Here is an 18,883-nt window from a genome sequence, read left to right as displayed (position 1 = left end):
CACTGACTAATTGCTAATTGACTATTTCATCGAGCACTATACAACACCATTACCTTTATCAGGTGTTAGGATAATGATGTTTTTGTTCTTTTTGAGTTTTTTCAATATTTTAAGTTTCTTTAAGTCACTTAGTGAAGGCTTGAACGGAGTTGACATAAGTGGTTGCCAAATGCTGGATTTCACTTCCTACTTCATTGGATTTGCTCTTGTCCCAGTCGAGATGTCTCTTAAGATCTTGGTGAAGAAGTTCCAATGTAGTGAAAACGTGACTTTTGTTTAGATGCGGTGGTTTTATGGAAAACGTAAGACCTGAAATTTCAAATTGTCAAGTTCTTCTCCAGACAGTTTGTAAGACGAAATGTTTACAAGTGTATCTTTGTAAGTGAAAGGAAAAGAAGAATTCCTTGTGAGGCCCTAAAAGCTTCTCCTCATGTACCTTGTAAAATTCGTCGAATTTTCGCTCAACATTGTTTTGCGTGACTTTCTTGAGGTTGAACACGTCAATGTTGCTCAAAACTTTTTAAAACACAACACAATGCAAGCGTTACACCTCCGGTCGCGGCATTATGAATGCAATTCGATCTAGCTTGATGCCCTGATCTGGTCCATGGTATCTATACGGTAAGATTTTGACCATAGACCTGACAATTAATTTTTGTCAGTTATGCCTGTTCGCTTATTCGAAGAAAATGCGCTTTAGAGGTTTTTTAATCCACTCATTGTCGTCTTTAGATTTTCTGCGTGACTGAAACCCGTCACTTCAATGTTTTGAACCTGTTATTTGTTGTCATATTTAATTTAAACGTAAGCGAATTGCGTGAACCGAGGGCTCGGACATTAACAAAATAAAAACGCAAGTAAAAAATGGCTTACGAGGAGAAAGTTTTGGTAAATTCCTCCATAATAAATCATATAGATGCTCCCATTGTTAAAACGTAGAAGCACTAATGCAAAGGTTTAGCCAGTTAGAGATCAACATGTAGATATTTTTGAGAATGAAATCAGTGCCCGCGTTGAATCATTTGTCTCCAGAGCTTCTCCAGGGCCTCCTTTCCTTCGCGCCAAGGCCCCGCGGGCTAACAAAGACAGGCGGCCCTGGGACTCAACTCCAATTTGCATTGCGAATAATTTTTCGCTCCTTCTTCCCACGAGGTGCTTGGAAGTGCGGCTTTTTCTTTCAAACTTTGCCTAATGCTTAGTCTATATTGCAAGAAATGTTCCCAAACTTGTGCAAGACACAAACCTTTGCTGGTGGAACAAACACTAGAGGGAAATTCGCTCAATTCAAGAGCCAGAAACAGCAAGCGACATCAAGATGTTGTCTCACGGCATCCTCGGTAAGCCATGTTATGTACATGTACAATGAAAACGTTTTGCATGCTTTGTGACGTTTATTTAGCCAAGATAAATCGATACCTCGTGAAGGAAATTAAAATCTTAGATGGTTTCAGGTCATAATGTCTATGATTTCACAATTGTCAACTTAGAGGGTGGCAAAGGGTATTTGCGTGACGCGTGATCGCCCCAAAATTAGCAGCGTGATGCGTGATTTAGGGTCAAGAAAATAAAATTGGCGATGCACTTACTTCTTTTTACGTGGCGCATGATTTGTGAAAAAATTCTCAGTCAGGCGTCACTTAATAGAAAAATTCAGTGTGATGCGTGATTGATACCCTCCCCCCACCCTTTGCCACCCTCAACTTAATTTGATGGCGATCAACTTTTCTTCTTGCACTAGTGTTTCATGAAAAGCCACATTAAGCATATTCTTCACATGTTTAGTGCAAGCATGCCGGGGGGGGGGGGGTACTCCCACAACAATTGGGTGGTGGTGTGCGGCCTGCTTCCCAAAAGCCTTACCCTTTTTAAAACTAAAATCGGCAATTTTCCCTACGCTATTTATGACATGAAAAAAAAGTCAGTACCTTATTTAAGACCTGACCCTTAAATCAATACCCTGTTTCAGACCTGCGTCATACAGTGTGGTAATTAGTTCCCTATTTCAGACCACTGTTTAAGTCAAATTGTGAAGGGCTTTTTTGATGAAAGAGTAGCTCCTTCTAAAAACGCATAGCCAATGCAAGACTAGAATGCAAACACCATACCATATTTGAGACCAAAGGCCAATATCGTTACCCTATTTCTGGGCAAAATAGCTAAAAAACCATAGCATTTGGGGCTGTGCATACCTGTATGACAACGTAACTGCATATCGTTTAAGGAATACCGAAAACAAACTAGTTCTTCCTCAAGCTTGAACTGATTATCTTAAGAGACGGTTTTCGTACAGCGGACCTCAGTTGTGGCACAACTTACCTATAGACCTAAAACAGGCATCTTCACTGACTGATTTCAAATCTAAATTAAATTGCCACAGTTAAAAGTAATATCTTAATTTTAAGTAACTTTTTAGACACGGCCTCCATGAAAAGCATTTTTTTTATTGTAGTTAGGCAGATAGGTAGATAGTCCTGTAACTTTTTTGACTGGTGGAAAAACCATGTATAAATAAAGTTATCTTATCTTTATCTTCTCTTATATAGCTGATATAAGCAAGCACCCCTCCCCAGGAGTTACCAAGCTTCTAAGCTGCATTTATCACAAGTCAAATTTGTAAAGATGAAACAGAAGCTGATAATGTGGAGTATGCAGTGGTTACGCATCCACTCTGACGGTGAGTTTTACTTTTAGATTTTCTGTCTTAGCCCTGGAAATATTATTGTTATTACTCAATTCAGTTCTTATTGTTATCAGAAAGTTACCGGAAATTGCTTGTGGATGTAGCCCGAGCAAAGAGCCCTTGGTTTAACCCTTTACTCTCTAAGAGTGCCATTTGGCAGACAATGTCACAACTTTGTGAATATTTGAGAGATTTCTATGAAATTTTGCCACGAAAATTGCCTTGTAAAGATCTGCTAATTGAAGGTATAAAATTGTGACCCCCTCTTATCCAAGGTATGGTTGACCACCTCCATTGTTTTCCAATTTCTTTTTAAGATGCACATGGAATGTAAGACTTGTTTCACATCAAGCTATGCACTAAGACCTGCTAAATAAGCTATAGTTCAGGGGCATACCTATGATATTTGAGAATTGATCCATGTTGGAAGCTTTTCAGTTTCACGTTTTAGAACAATTTCTGTCAAAATGACTACCTCTTTCATAACTGCTGATGTCAGTTCTTAAGTAAGCTGATCAGCAGCTTTCAAATGGTATATATTTGTACACAGGCAGAGAGTCTTTATTTGCTGATTTGGGAAACACTGCCATTTGTCCTAGGGGGTAAAGGGTGAAAAGTACATGTACAATTTCGGATTGGCCTTCACCGTAGATCATTGATGGAAGGGGTTCATGAGTTGTAACTAGACCATGAGTAATCACTCTTTCACCTAGTTTGTTGTGGGTGACGCAAAAGGAAACTGTGAGAAAAGAATGGTATTAGGCAAAATCCTGGGGGTGAGAAGCCATGAGAAGCATGTGAAAGGAGGGAGTATTGACAAAGGCAGAGAAATCAATCCTATCATGCATTCTGTGTCATTCTCTTTCACTCCCTGCTCTGTCAGTCAATTAACTGACTTGCTCTTCAATGTTAAGTGGCCATATCACTAACATACCTGCATTCAGGTTTGAAACAGAAAGCTTGGCCAAACAAAACAACTGATAAAAATTAAATTCTTTCCAAAGCCTGTTGGCAGAATCACAGTGAGGGAGTACCAGCAAAGGCAGAGAGGTCAACCCTATCATGCATTCTGCATCACTCTCTTTCACTCCCTGCTCTGTCAGTCAATTCACTGACTTGCTCTTCAATGTTAAGCGGCCAAATCACTAACACATTTGTATTCGGGTTTGAAACGGATAGCTTTGCTAAACAAAACACTTGATAAATTAAATTCTTTCCAAAGCCTGTTGGCAGAATCGCCACAACTTCATGGCCCACGAGACACAATTCCAGTGCTTCTGTTTGCTCCAGTTTTGGAAAGCAAGGTAAACATTCCTGCAAAACGTCATTTGTATCTTGATTGGTGATGTCCTTCTTTTTGGCATAAGCCAATCATTCTTTTGCATAACGAGAATAACACACATTTCAAACTCTCTGGCTTTGTTGGTGGTCCCTCCTCTCTTGCGCTTCTTGTGCCAGGATTTCACGCGGCCATTTTTTCCTTGGGGTTTTCTTTTGCATCACGCACAAGAGACTTAGGTGAATGAGGGACTACTCATAGTTTATTTTAACTGCATACTATTAGTGGCCCTCCTTCAAGCCATGCAGGGATTTTTTTTTTCATGCCTGTTTGACATTTTCCCCTCCTCAACCATTTTTGTCTTTCTTTTTCGGAATTTGTTCCCTTCCCCCCCCAACAATAATCTGAATAATGGGCTACCAGTTATTTGAATTTAAACTTTCCATTGGTTTGTTGTAAATTTACTTGAGTGATTGATTAATTGGTTGACTGTTTGAACATTGTGCACCTAATGCTGGATATCCTACTTGAAAAAATAGAGAGTACATGTATGTCACTTGATGTCTGTATTACTTTTCAGGTAAACGTTATACAAAGCACATTGACATAAAGTGGCAGGCCGTCTGGAGTACTGAAAGAGGAATGATGGAAGTCAGAGAAAGCTATTAAAAGGTAATTTTGTGTGTATATATGGGCATTGGCAACTCTACATTATTAATAGTAGTTACAAGCACTGCAGTAGCATCAGTATACATAGTACTAGTTGGGATTCTTTCTGTTGAGAATTGACAAAGGGGATGACACCACTATTGAACATGATACTGTTGTCTTAGTGGAAAGATCCCAGGACTCCTGTATTAAAAGTGTTAACTTATCTTGATGTAAGCATTGAAGGTTGTTCTTCAGTAGCATTTTGCATAATATAGTGTTCTTTCACATGGGGTGGTAAACTGCTGTATTTAGTCAAGTCAAGTCAATGATGTTGTCAATCTGCAAAAGCTTGGAACATTGACTTCACTAATTACATTCAGTTTTTAACTAATAAAACCTCACTCAAAAGAACACTGCCTGTAGATAACCTTGATGTGTTGAACGATGAGGTTATTTACCTGGAGAAGGCAATACACTATGGGTTGCTGGAAAAATGTAATAAAACTGCTGTTCAAATGATCACTTTTACTAAGTAAACATAGCATTTTTAATTTGCTAGTGACAATGTTGCATGTAATAATGTTTACTCAAAAGTAAACAGATATTGATAGGCTTTTCATTGAATTTTTTCATTTATGATTTATTTGTTTTATTTTTCTTTTTTGATTTGCCACACAAACAAAAATAGAATTCAAATACAATGGTTAATAAATTGTGAACAAAAATTAAATATTAAAGATTAATTACAATTAAGACACAAAACTACAATTTATATAATCATTAAAGGATAGTACTAAAAAAAATGATGAGGGAACCTAATAAAAACCACGGGGCTTGCAAGCTTAGGTTCCCTCTCAAGAAACACCAGATAACTAATTTAGATAAAGTTCATGTAACTAATTTAGAGGTTGCTAATTTAGATAATCAGGCAAACAAGAAGCAAACAACAGCATACTGGACAACTAAGATGAATGGAGGAGACAGATACAGCTAGATCAGGTCAGTTTATATTTATGGTATCTGCAATGGTGTTCGCAAGTGTACCTACACTTAGTAGTTGTAATTCCATCAGTTAGATTTACAATGCTAAAGTATGCCAATAGTAAGTGTCATAGTTTGCATGCGGTTTTATAGATGCACGCATGTGCATCAGAATCCTTGTGTAGAACTCCCTTGCTGTACTAAAAAGTTGTTGTGTTTATTGCCTTGAATCTCGTTAAATCTTGTCCATCCTGACTCGATACTACAACATGGTGTCAGAAGTGGGATCCTCTGATTTTCAAAGAGAATTTTGAGCACCAAGCCGGTGCATATCCACATTCTTGATCAACCTCAATAAAATGAAACCATGGCGGAGCTAGCCAGATCACCAATTCTCTGTATGCACGGGTTGTCATCGGACACACGGCAAGCTCTCAGAAAATTCAAAGATCTCTGGCAGCTGTACTTCTCCGGCCCGTTGAAGGGAAAGAGCGAGGAAGAACAGATAAGTTTTTTGTTGATTTGGTGAGGCGACGAAAGCCGAGAACTACCTTCCACATGGACGCCAACAGCCCATGAAAAGAAGGAACTCAACACATACTGGGCAAACTTTGAAAACTATGTGGCGCCAAGAAGTAATTTCAGACTTGCCCATTACAAACTTTGCATAAGCAAGAGCCAAGCGAAACAGCCGCCTCCTTCCTCAAGAAAGTCGGTATTGCAGTAAAAGAATGTAAGTACACGAACCCTGACAACACATCACTGATGCCTTAATCTTTGGATGAAATAATCCACTTGTGCAGTCAAAATTTCTTGAACATGATGATACCTTGACACTTGACAAAGCAACAAATATTGCAAGAAACCAAGAGGCTACAAGTAACCAGTTAAAGGATATCAGAGGCATTCATACTACAGCAGTCAATGCCCTGAGGCAGGGTCCACACACAAGACAGCCTTCAATACAGCAAAACCAAGCTAAAGATGAAAGGTGTGGAAACTGTGGAAGTCTTCATGACCTAACTCCAAGATCTTTGTGCCCAGCTTATGGAACTAAGTGTGAAGCCTGTGGCAAAATACAAACACTTGAAGGCTGTATGCCACTCTCACCCAGGAATAAAGTCACAAGGCCACGAGCAATCCAAAGACCGGTGGCAAAAGAAAAGGGAGAACATTCATGCTATTTACACAGCTGAGCAAAGTGCTGAAATTCCACTGTCAGAGAACACTAACACACCACACATGCTAGACACCCCACAACTGTACTTCCACTCCTTATACGTAAACAGTATCTCTGAGAACGATACACAAGCTTTACTACAGCTACAAGTAAACTCTGGTCAAGTCACAGCACCCCTACTATGCAAAATTGATACTGGAGCAGAGGGGAATGTCATATCCGTAGACGTATACAATCACCTATGTCCACAGTCAAGCTACAGCCCAGAAGGTGCACCGCTTGGACTAACTCCTTCAAATACAACGATGACTACCTTCAGGGGTCACACCATACCACAGTATGGCATCTGTGAGCTCACCCTGTCACACCATAGCCACTCCAAATTGTATGCGTTCCATGTAGTGAACACTGTAGGTCCAACAATTCTGGGTCTCCCGACCTGTTGTGATATGAAGCTCATCACCCTCAACTATGGTATCTCCACCACACAGACTGAAACAGTGTCTACAGCTGTATGCCAAATCACAAGGCAATGCAGATGCAAAGTCAGAGCTTCTTTGCCAATATCAGGATTGCTTTCAGGGAATTGGGTGCTTCCAAGGGGAGTTTCACATCACCCTAGACCCCACGGTTCCAACAGTCATCCACCCACCACGGCGTGTACCTGAAGCAGTACTTGAGCCTCTTAAGAGAGAACTTGATGCACTTGTTGAGCAAGTCATAATAGCCAAGGTAGATGGGCCCACCGACTGGGTGAACTCATTAGTTTGTGTAACCAAGGCCAATGGTACACTTCGGCTGTGCTTAGACCCAGAAGATCTCAATCGTGCCATCAAGCACCCACATCACTGCACCCCAACATTAGATGATGTACTCCCAAAGTTGAATGGAGCCAAATACTTCAGCATCGTTGATGCCCAAAGTGGATATTGGAGCATTCAACTTGATCACGCCATCTCCTTGTACACAACCTTCAACTCACCTCATGGCAGATATAGACTCCTACGGGTTCCCTTCAGTCTGACATGGACCCAGGAGAGCTTTCAGAAGAAAGTTGATGAAACCTTTGGAGATCTCCCTGGTGTAACCGGCATCACTCATAACATCGTCATCTGTGTTTGTGATCTTGCTGACCACGATGCAAACCTGAAAGCAGTCATGGAACGTGCTCGTGATACCGGTCTCCGTTTCAGTGTAGACAAATGCAAGATAAGATGGACAGAAATACCATTCTTTAGTCACATCAGCTCAAGCGGCCTCAGACCAGACTCACAGAAGGTGAAAGCTATCAGCAGCATGGACCCCTCCACGAGTCTTGCTGACTTACAAATCTTTCTTGGCATGACACAGTTTGTCAGCCATTATCTGCTCAACCTAGCATCACAATCAGCCACCCTTTGGGATCTCACCAAGAGATACAGCAAGTTCCAGTGGCAGCCCCAGCACCAGCAAGCTGTAGACGAGATTAAGAAAGCCATCACATCAGCCAATTAATTACAATACTTTGACAGCACAAAGCCAGTGATTATCTGAGTTGATGCATCCTCACGTTGCCTTGGTACAACCTTGCTCCAAGACAGGGGTCCCATTGAATATAGAAGCAAGCTCTTGACAGAGACAGAATCATGCTATTCAAACATCAAGAGAGAAATGCTAGCCGTAGTACATGGTCTTGAGAAGTTCCACTACTATGTATATGAAAGAGGTGTCACTGTTGAGACAGACCACAAACCGTTAGAGGCAATTTCCAAGAAACTCCTCGCTACTGCTCCTCCATGCATTGCAAGGATGATGCCCAGGGTTCAGAAATACGATGCTGAAATCAAGTATGTACAAGGAAGGAACATCCCACTGGCTTATGTATTGTCCAGGATCAGGCCCTGTCCTGGTGACACAATTGGAAGGCTGGATGTGTCTGTCCATGAACTGCACCTCCACTTGAATGCAAGCCCAACAAGGATTGCACAGATTAAGGAGGAAACAGCCAAGGATGAAAACCTTCTCTCACTTCGTTCAATCATCACCCAAGGACGGCCTGACACAAGATCAGATTGCCCAGTACACCTTCATGCATTCTGAAATTATCGGGACGAATTAACAGTTGTAGATGGAGTAATCCTGAAGGGTACACACATTCTCATTCCGAAGAGCCTACAGGCAGATGTATTGCAGCAACTACACTATGCACACCAAGGAGCAGAAAAATGCAAGCTCCGTGCCAAGGTTTCGGTGTTCTGGGTCAACATAAACTGCGACATAGAGGAGATGATCAAATCCTGCGCTCCATGTCAGCATAATCAAAACATGGACTTAAAGGAGCCCCTCATGCCTCATGACATCCCACAGAAACCCTGGCACACACTTGGATGTGACATATTCTTTTGGGACAATTCACCCTATTTGCTGTTATTGGACTATTACAGCAAGTTCCTGCTTGTGCGAAAATTGAACGACATTCGGTCAGACACAACAATAGCACATCTGAAATCCATATTTGAAGAGCATGGGATCCCAAATAAACTTGTCACTGGCAACGACACCCAGTTTACTTCTGCATTATTCCAAGAGTTTTGCAGCACTTATGGTCTCATCCACGCGACAACTAGTCCAAACTATCTGCAAGCCAATGTTATTGAGAGAACCGTACAGACTGTGAAGAACCTCCTCCAGAAATGCAAAGAACCCGGTGCATATCCTCATCTGGCCATGTTATGCCTCTGCAGCACCCCACTTGACCACAGCATCGCATCACCAGCAGAGCTCCTGAACTCCAGAGTATACCAAGCCAACCTCCCTTCCATATGCAAACTTGGCCTGTCATTATCTGCAGATGGAGAGGTAAACACCAAGCTCCGAGCACGACAAGATCAGCACAAATCACAATACGACAAGTCCTCCAAGGCCCTTCCTGCCATACGCCCTGATGACCCAGTGTGTGTACTTAAACCACATGACCAGAAGTGGGAACCTGGTATTATCAAGTGTAGCATGCAGGCCCTCACTCGTACATGGTCACCATGGCAAATGGCAGTACCCTAAGGTGAAACTGCAGTCATTTTCGACCAACAGGAGAGAACATTTATATCCAAAACAACATCCTCAGTGATGAACTACTAACACCCCTGAATGAAGTCTGCAGCACCATGCCCAGCATCTCACGTAACAACTGTGAACAGACCACAATGGCCTCCGATGCACCCGCTAGTACACAACAGCTGAGATATCCAACTCCAGAAGCTCCACTCTGCAGATCCTCCAGACTTGTCAAGCCCCCTGACAGATTGGACTTATTGACTGAACTAAAAAAACTTATGTTGCTTTGATTTCGTTCAAGGTCACTTGTTGTATGTGATCTTCATGATCCATAACATTTTTGTTTCCTTATTATTTAGTTTCTTTCTGCGACTTCATAGCTCCTTTTAGAAGGAGAGGGATGTCATAGTTTACATGCGGTTTTATACATGCGCACATGCGCATCGGAATCCATGTAGAACTCGCTCGCTGGAATAAATAGTTGTGTTTACTGCCTTGAATATCATTGAATCTCGTCCATCCTGACTTGATACAACAACATGTATCTGCAATGGTGTTTGCAAGTGTACCTACACTTATTAGTTGTAATACCATCAGTTAGATCTACAATGCTGAAGTACACCAACAATACGAAATCACAAGTAACTCAACAATATGTTTGTATCTCTTATCAAGGAAAACAAAAACACCAAAAAATCAAAAGATCAGTGGAGGAAGGGAAATATGTCAGGCATGGCAGGTCAGTCAAAGTTTTTCTTTATCTGTAGTGGACTAGTGTATCACTATAATTTTAAATAATCACTTTGAGGAACAGGTGCAGTTTACCATTATACATGTAGAATGGAATTAAGGCTTCAGAATTTGGTTAAATGACACTCGTTGGTGTCAAGACTAATAATATTATTGAGAACATCCATGCTTTTTCTTCATTAGACAAGAAATAGTTGAAAGTTCTTTAACCAATGGGTTTTTTCACAAGGATTTGTCAACTGAACGTAAGGCTTCTTTGCCTCACTTCAAGTAATTTAAAATGTGTGGATCTAGTCAATTTATAAAAAAAATGTTTAGTTTCTCCCGATGGTCTTGAATGTTGACCATGATGATTCCAAATTTTAACTGAGAAAATCATGTTTTGATCACAGTCAACCTCCTTACTGACAACTGACAGATATTCCAAATTTCAATTGAGAAAATGATGTTTTGGTCTCAACGTCCTTTCTGACAACTGATAGATGATTCCAAATTTTAACTGAGAAAATCATGGTTTGATCTCAACATCTTTAAGTACTGACAACTGACAGATGATTCCAAATTTTAACTGAGAAAATAGCGTTTTGATCTCAATATCCTTACTGACAGCCGACTGATAGTTCCAAATTTTAACCGAGCAAATCTTGTTTTGATCTCAACATCCTTAAGTACTGACAACGGATAGATGATTCCAAATTTTAACTGACAAAATAATGTTTTGATCTTAACATCATTACTGACAACTGACTGGTGATTCCAAATTTTAACTGAGAAAATCATGTTGTGATCTGATCGTCCTTAAGGACGTTCATGTGAAAATTTTCCAACATTGATTTTTTTCTGAGACTTTTACCACTGTAAGATGATTAGTTAGTTATGTCAGAAATGTAAAAAAAAAATTTTGAGTCACCGACTTCGTTTTGGAGAGAACATGCCGGGAAGAACACCGTAAATCTGAAAAAATCGGGCTTTGTTAGCGAATAAGGCCACGGTGTCTGTAAGCCCAAAAATATTCCAATCAGATCTTTGAAGAGAAATGTTCTCTGCCAAATATTGTTTAAGTGGACCTATTAAATGATTTTAGTCAACTGGCAAGGCTCCTTAAAGAACAAGTTCTCATTTAGCGACCATAGTTTCACGCAACTATCTTTCGACATGCTATGTAACCTGGCCTACGTCAAAAATGTAAGCACAACGGACTTCTTTATGGTCAAACTCAACTGTTAGTCATGAAAGATGGATTCATTTCACATCAAACTCAGGTTAGGAGATCAAGAAGTCATTCCGTGAGAGACAAATTGTTTACATCTTTCGAATATTAAACTGAGCGGTAGCGGCCCAATTCTACCGGAAGTCACCATTAAGAGCCGATCGACTACACTAAAATCGTTTGAATTATCCCGTAAATCGGGAGTCCACAGTCTCCTTCATTCATTTGAGGTCAGTAATTATCATATACTTGTCATTTGTTCCGCTAATAACCAGAAAAATTGCCAGTTTCACAGGTAAACGGTCTTTCTGCCGTTTACATAGCATGTCGAAAGATGGAATGTCGAGAGATGGTCGAAAGACGTCGCCTATGCACATAACACTGAAAGCGGGTGTAACTTCCCACATTGATTTTTTGTTCATTTTTGAACAATGTGGAGATAATTGTAAATAAAATCTGTTTCTGAAAAGAAAAGTGGGGGTCACTGAACGTCCAAGATCGTATAATCCAGGGAAAGCTATAGCAGTGGCCATCTGCCCTATCAATGTTCATTTTAGTACTTAGCGGGCGCCCTCATTCATGACGTGGCGTGTGAATTTGCGTGTGCAGTAAGGATGCGCAGAAGCAATTAGTGCGAACATCCTTAATTACAACTGACTGATTATTCCGGATTTTAACTGAGCAAATAGTGTTTTTACAATAACTGTCTAATTTCTCGCGCGGATTGGCTCATTTTTATCGTCAATAAGAGTACAGACGGATAAAATTTTAATTTATGCAAGCTTTCAAGTTCAATTTTTAGCTGTCAAACTGTCAACGTTTTAACCAATGAGATTTTATGAACTTTTTAAAGTAGCCAATCAAAAAGCGAGAATTGCTATGGACAATGTTCGCATCATTTTGAATAAAATTCACTTATCTTTGTTTACGACAAGTTTACGGCATCTTTCCCCTCATTTATTTCCGGCATTTGATCATTTTGGGGTCTTGTTATTGTAACAAAACAAATTGATGTCAGCTTTTTATGCGTCTGTCCTCTTATTGATGATAAATTTGGTCATAGCATTGTCAAAGTTTACTGCGGAACCACTCGCCTGCAGCTTGTGGTTCCGCAGCCACTTTGACAATGTTGACGCAATTTATCATAAATAACAGGAAAGACGCACAAAAGACTGATGTCAATGTGTTAATTTGATCTCAATATCCTTACTGACAGCTGACTGATGATTCCAAATTTTATCTTAGAAAATAATGTTTTGATCTCAATGTTATTACTGACAACGGATAAATGATTCCAAATTTTAACTGAGAAAATCATCTTTTGATCTCATCGTCCTTAATGACAACTGACTGATGATTCCAAATTTTAACTTAGAAAATAATGTTTTGAGCTCAAGTCCTCACTGACAGCGGATAGGTGATTCCAAATTCCAAATGAAAAAATAATGTTTTGATCTCAACATCCTTACTGTCAAGTGACTGTTAATTCAAAATTTTATTTTAAAAAATCATGTTTTGATCTCATCGTCCTTACTGAGAACTGACTTTAATTGGGAAAATTATGTTCTGGTGTCAACATCCTTACTGACAACTGTCCGATGATTCCAAATTTCAACTGAGAAAATCATGTTTTGATCTCAACATTCTTACTAATTTTAACTGATAGAATCATGTTTTGATCTCGATGTGCTTACTGACAACTGACTTTAATTTTGATCTCAGCATCCTCATTGACAACTGACTGATGATTCCAAATTTTAACTGAGAAAATTATGTTTTGATCTCATCGTCCCTACTAACAACTGACTTATGGTTCCAAATTTGAACTGAGAAAATCATGTTTTGATCTCAACATCCTTACTAACAACTGACTTATGATTCCAAATTTTAACTGAGAAACAATGTTTTGATCTCAACGTTCTTACTGTCAACTGACTGATGATTCCAAATTTTAACTGAGAAAATAGTGTTTTAATCTCAACATACGTACTGACAACTGATAGATGATTCCAAATTTTAACTTAGAAAATAGTGTTTTGATATCAAAGTCCTTACTGACAACTGGCTTAATTTGACAAAATCATGTTTTGATCTCAACACCCTTAAGCACTGACAACGGATAGATGATTCCAAGTTTTAACTGAGAAAATAACGATTTTGATCTCAATGTCCTTACTGACAACTGGCAGATGATTCCAGATTTTAACTGACAAAATCATGTGATCTCACCGTCCTTAGTGGCAACTGATAGATGATTCCAAATTTTAACTGAAAAAATAGTGTTTTGACGTCAACATCCTTACTAACAACTGACTGATGATTCCAAATTTTAACATAGAAAATAATGTTTTGATGTCAAGTCCTCACTGACAAGGGATAGATGATTCCAAATTCTAACTGAGAAAATAACGTGCTGATCTCAACATCCTTACTGTCAAGTGACTGTTAATTCAAAATTTTATTTTAAAAAATCATGTTTTGATCTCATCGTCCTTACTGAGAACTGACTTTAATTGAGAAAATTATGTTCTGGTGTCAACATCCTTACTGACAACTGTCCGATGATTCCAAATTTCAACTGAGAAAATCATGTTTTGATCTCAACATTCTTACTAATTTTAACTGATAGAATCATGTTTTGATCTCGATGTGCTTACTGACAACTGACTTTAATTTTGATCTCAGCATCCTCATTGACAACTGACTGATGATTCCAAATTTTAACTGAGAAAATTATGTTTTGATCTCATCGTCCCTACTAACAACTGACTTATGGTTCCAAATTTGAACTGAGAAAATCATGTTTTGATCTCAACATCCTTACTAACAACTGACTTATGATTCCAAATTTTAACTGAGAAACAATGTTTTGATCTCAACGTTCTTACTGTCAACTGACTGATGATTCCAAATTTTAACTGAGAAAATAGTGTTTTAATCTCAACATACGTACTGACAACTGATAGATGATTCCAAATTTTAACTTAGAAAATAGTGTTTTGATATCAAAGTCCTTACTGACAACTGGCTTAATTTGACAAAATCATGTTTTGATCTCAACACCCTTAAGCACTGACAACGGATAGATGATTCCAAGTTTTAACTGAGAAAATAACGATTTTGATCTCAATGTCCTTACTGACAACTGGCAGATGATTCCAGATTTTAACTGACAAAATCATGTGATCTCACCGTCCTTAGTGGCAACTGATAGATGATTCCAAATTTTAACTGAAAAAATAGTGTTTTGACGTCAACATCCTTACTAACAACTGACTGATGATTCCAAATTTTAACATAGAAAATAATGTTTTGATGTCAAGTCCTCACTGACAAGGGATAGATGATTCCAAATTCTAACTGAGAAAATAACGTGCTGATCTCAACGTCCTTGTTAAAGAGTCCACAAAGTTTTTATCCTCATCAGACAAAAGAGGCGGGTATATACATGTATATATCTCTTTACACTTTAACAGCTTAATAGAGTGCTTCGTTTGGAAACGAGATTATTTTGAATTTTAGTGTTATGGAGATGCATGACACAAGGCTACGATCGAGTTTGTTGAAAAATATATACTTATCTCATGGTTTTGAGCCTTTTTGGAAGTTGGAGCATTAGGAAAAGTGTTTATGTAAATGCTTGTTTGTTCAGTACTGATAATCAGTCGCCTAGATAGCCAGAAAGTAAGTTCCAGATAGTTACACTATTTTCCGGCCGCCATATTGGTGTACCACGGATGTACACCAACATGGCGTTTTATTACTGGGCTCTGTAAATTTCTGCGAAACATTTCGACAAATATCTGAAGTTTGGGGAAACACACAGGCCTAAAACTTGGAAAAGTGTCTTATTTAGTTATCTTCTATAACATCACGATTTCTTAGCTTTTTCCACTGGACGATTTTCGGTTTATTTTTTTATTGCGTGATAGTGACAACGATCTATGCGGGAATTCTGTTGCCAATGTACATGGGCTTGGATGAAGAAAGCTTTACGTAGTCGCAAAGAAAGGGCGAATACAATATACAAACTTCAGTATATAAAGCTGCAGTTTATATGTCAAACATTTCATTTTTCTTTCTTTTTTTTTCAGGATTTCCCAGTGACCAGACGACTGAGGGAAGATAAAGGGAAAGGCAAGACATGACATGACATGACATGATACTAAAGACACAACATTATTCATAAAGGACAAAAGTAAGACAGATTGAGAGATTTTCTCGTAGCCGAAAAAAATAGGACGTGTAAGATAGGAATTTTTTTTTCGCGGACTAAGCTACCTATAAAAAATGAACTGGCTCGAATATGATTTACAGTTAGCTTTCCTGTACAGATTTTATCCAGTTTTAATCATTTTGGATTGTGTGACTGACGCCTACGTGACTCTTGAGCATCAGTGGTGTTGCGTTACACTATCGGCCGATGAGAATATGTTAGTATGAAGGCTTTGTGCGAGAATTGCAATACACGGCATTGTAATAGGAGATTTAACTGTTAATTTGGCTTGTTTAGATAAACAGCAAGGCAGCAGAGTACCAAACAAAACTTTGTTTTCTTTATTTTCTGAGTTAGCATTTAAAATACGGCAACATAATTCCCGTGCAAAACTTTATTAATATATTCTCAACGGTCGTTAGTGTAGTGCTATTCAATAGTCGCGTTCGTTTCTTTCATATAATTCACCGAGCTCTCGTATCGTGATCTTCGTAATTCTTTGATTTTCCTCGAGAAGAAAATTCTTATAGTTAGCTTTCGTGTTTAGAATCACAATTTTGTTTCTAATTTTTTTTACAGACCAATTTCAGAATAGATTGTCTTATTTATTCAAATTGTCTCAACCAAAAGCTATTTTAAAAAGTTTTTAAGAACCAGAATTTAGGAAAATTATTGCTGCTAAGTTTTTGTCGAGTTATTTCAAGCGTATTTCGTCGAGTTAGCTTTGTACAAAATCAGTTTCTCTTGTTTATTAAATATTATCTATACAATTGTCTCGACTGCCTAAATTTACTCTAAGGGTAACCCTTGTCAAAATTTTTAATTTTCCCGCCAAAAAACTTAGAAAAAATACGGGCGCCAATAATACGCATGCGCCAACTTTTTAAAAAAAAATTTTTTCTTAACATCTCTGTAAATATTTTTAATTTTCCCGCCAAAAGACTTAGAAATATTACGGCGCCTAAAATACGCATGCGCCATTTTTTTTTTTTCAAAAGTTGTAAATATTACTGAACTTATTAATCAATAAATGCAATCTTTTATTCAGGTGTCCAGTTATTTTGTAATCTTTATTATTAAGGAAATAAAGTATTCACAACAAGTGTTTCATTTCAATTGCTTTATTCATCTTTAATTTTTTACTTACAATGTATTGTTAATTAGTTAAGTGTAATTTAATTAAATTGATTACAAAGGTGCCATCAAAAATATGCGCTCTATATATACTAAGACTTTTGGCGGGAAAATTGGAAAAAATTTGCACAGCGTTTCCCCTGGCAACTTTTTTGACAAAAATTTTAAGGGGGTACCCCCTTGAATTATTTCCCTCCAAAAAAATTCAACGTATACCATCGTGAACACAGACTAAAGGAAAAAAGTTTGATTCCAATCATTCCAGTTATTCAAAAAAAGAAAGATTTTGAATCCAGGGAATATTTGTTTGTGTTCAAGATGGTATATATTCCATGATGATATCGTGTTATCTAGTCAGCCGTAAAATGACGAGCAAAATAAATATATTTACAGAAATGAGAAAAGCAAGTTAAAATTTGTGCAACGTTTCTGCAAAACATCGAGAGGGTGAGAACATTTCTAAATCGAAATATTTAAGAAAGTTTACATAGCCGGGTAACTTGAGCCCCAGCTATGTAAACTCTCTTAACTATAGCGATTCCAAAATGTCGCCACCTTCTCAAAGGTTTACAGAAACGTTGCAATTGAACAAATTTTAACTTGCTCTTCTCATTTCTGTAAATACGTTTCTTGTTGCCCCTCATCCACAGCTAAACTATTTAACTTGATATCATCATGCAATGTATTTCAAGAAGATAGTGGAAGTAAGCCATGAATCTGATTGCTCCTCCGAAATAAAAAAAAAGCGAAAACGTCGTTCAAATCCTAGTATTTGGATAAATTTAGAACTTCCGTCACTTTTAGTCGAGATGAAAAAGAAAAAAAAAACAATACCCGACAAATTATAAGCAAATTTAAAAAACTGTTTATGGCTTGCTTTGTTATCTTCTAGAAATTACTTCCAGCGAGGTGTTAAAGGTTAATGTCTGGTCATCAAGCTTCAAGTGTATCAGAATATATCCTATGGCTTCTGTTAAATACTTGAACTAAGAATTTGTCATTTGCGAACGAAAGCAATAACATTTTAGATGAATCAGAGCAATAGTGCTAACAGCAAGTGTTTTGAAAACTTTTGTTCGTAGCAAGCGATAGCGATAAAATTTTAGAACAATCACGCAATTGGAGCTACGTTTAGGATGATAAATGTCATAGTGAATACAAACGATAGCAATTATCTTTTCAAAGAATCATACAATTGGTTCCAAGTTTTGAAAATCAAAGATAAAATGGTGAATACTTTCATTAAAAATGCTTCTAAATCAAACAATTGGAGCTGCATTTTTGAAAAGCATCAGATCAAATTGTGAAAATTTTCAGTAAACATGTTTAGCAGTCCAAGTGATAGCTTTAGAATAATCCGAAGATTGAAGCTACATTTCAAAAAAGTAATAGATCTGATAGTACAAATGACAGCCAAAAATTTTGGAAAATCAGACAATTAGACCTACATTTTTCGATAAGCGATAATGAGAAGAGTTGCTTGATACCAGTCATAATTCATTACAGCCTCGCTGGAAGTTAATCAAGAGGATATATTGAGTTTCTGGTTGATATTTATACACTTAGTGCCCTTCTGAAAAAAAAAAAGCAAAACAATTTTATGCTACCGTTGTCCGTTATGTGTAAAACAATATCTGCCGATAAATTTAGTACTTTTCAGATACAAAGATCAATCCAGAAACTCAATATCCTCTTCTAAAATTATTAATTCAAGGTGGCTCTGCATGTCAATACACGACAAACGTCAAAAGAAATCACGCATTTTACTA

The 18,883-nt window shown here is 38.0% G+C and overlaps 1 long non-coding RNA gene across 1 annotated transcript; it reads left to right on the top strand.

Annotated features, from left to right (window-relative positions):
* Positions 1-837: 837 nt before the first annotated feature.
* Positions 838-17,068, top strand: LOC145502930 (uncharacterized). The gene is made up of 6 exons (XR_014051405.1): positions 838-1,337; positions 2,544-2,674; positions 4,540-4,631; positions 5,531-5,609; positions 10,480-10,543; positions 15,859-17,068. It is a non-coding gene; the product is annotated as an uncharacterized LOC145502930 (long non-coding RNA).
* The last annotated feature ends 1,815 nt before the right edge of the window (positions 17,069-18,883 follow it).

The sequence above is a fragment of the Orbicella franksi genome, chromosome 11 (assembly GCF_964199315.1).
Source record: "Orbicella franksi chromosome 11, jaOrbFran1.1, whole genome shotgun sequence".
NCBI lineage: Eukaryota > Metazoa > Cnidaria > Anthozoa > Scleractinia > Merulinidae > Orbicella > Orbicella franksi.
This window is presented reverse-complemented; position numbering and strand designations above follow the sequence as displayed.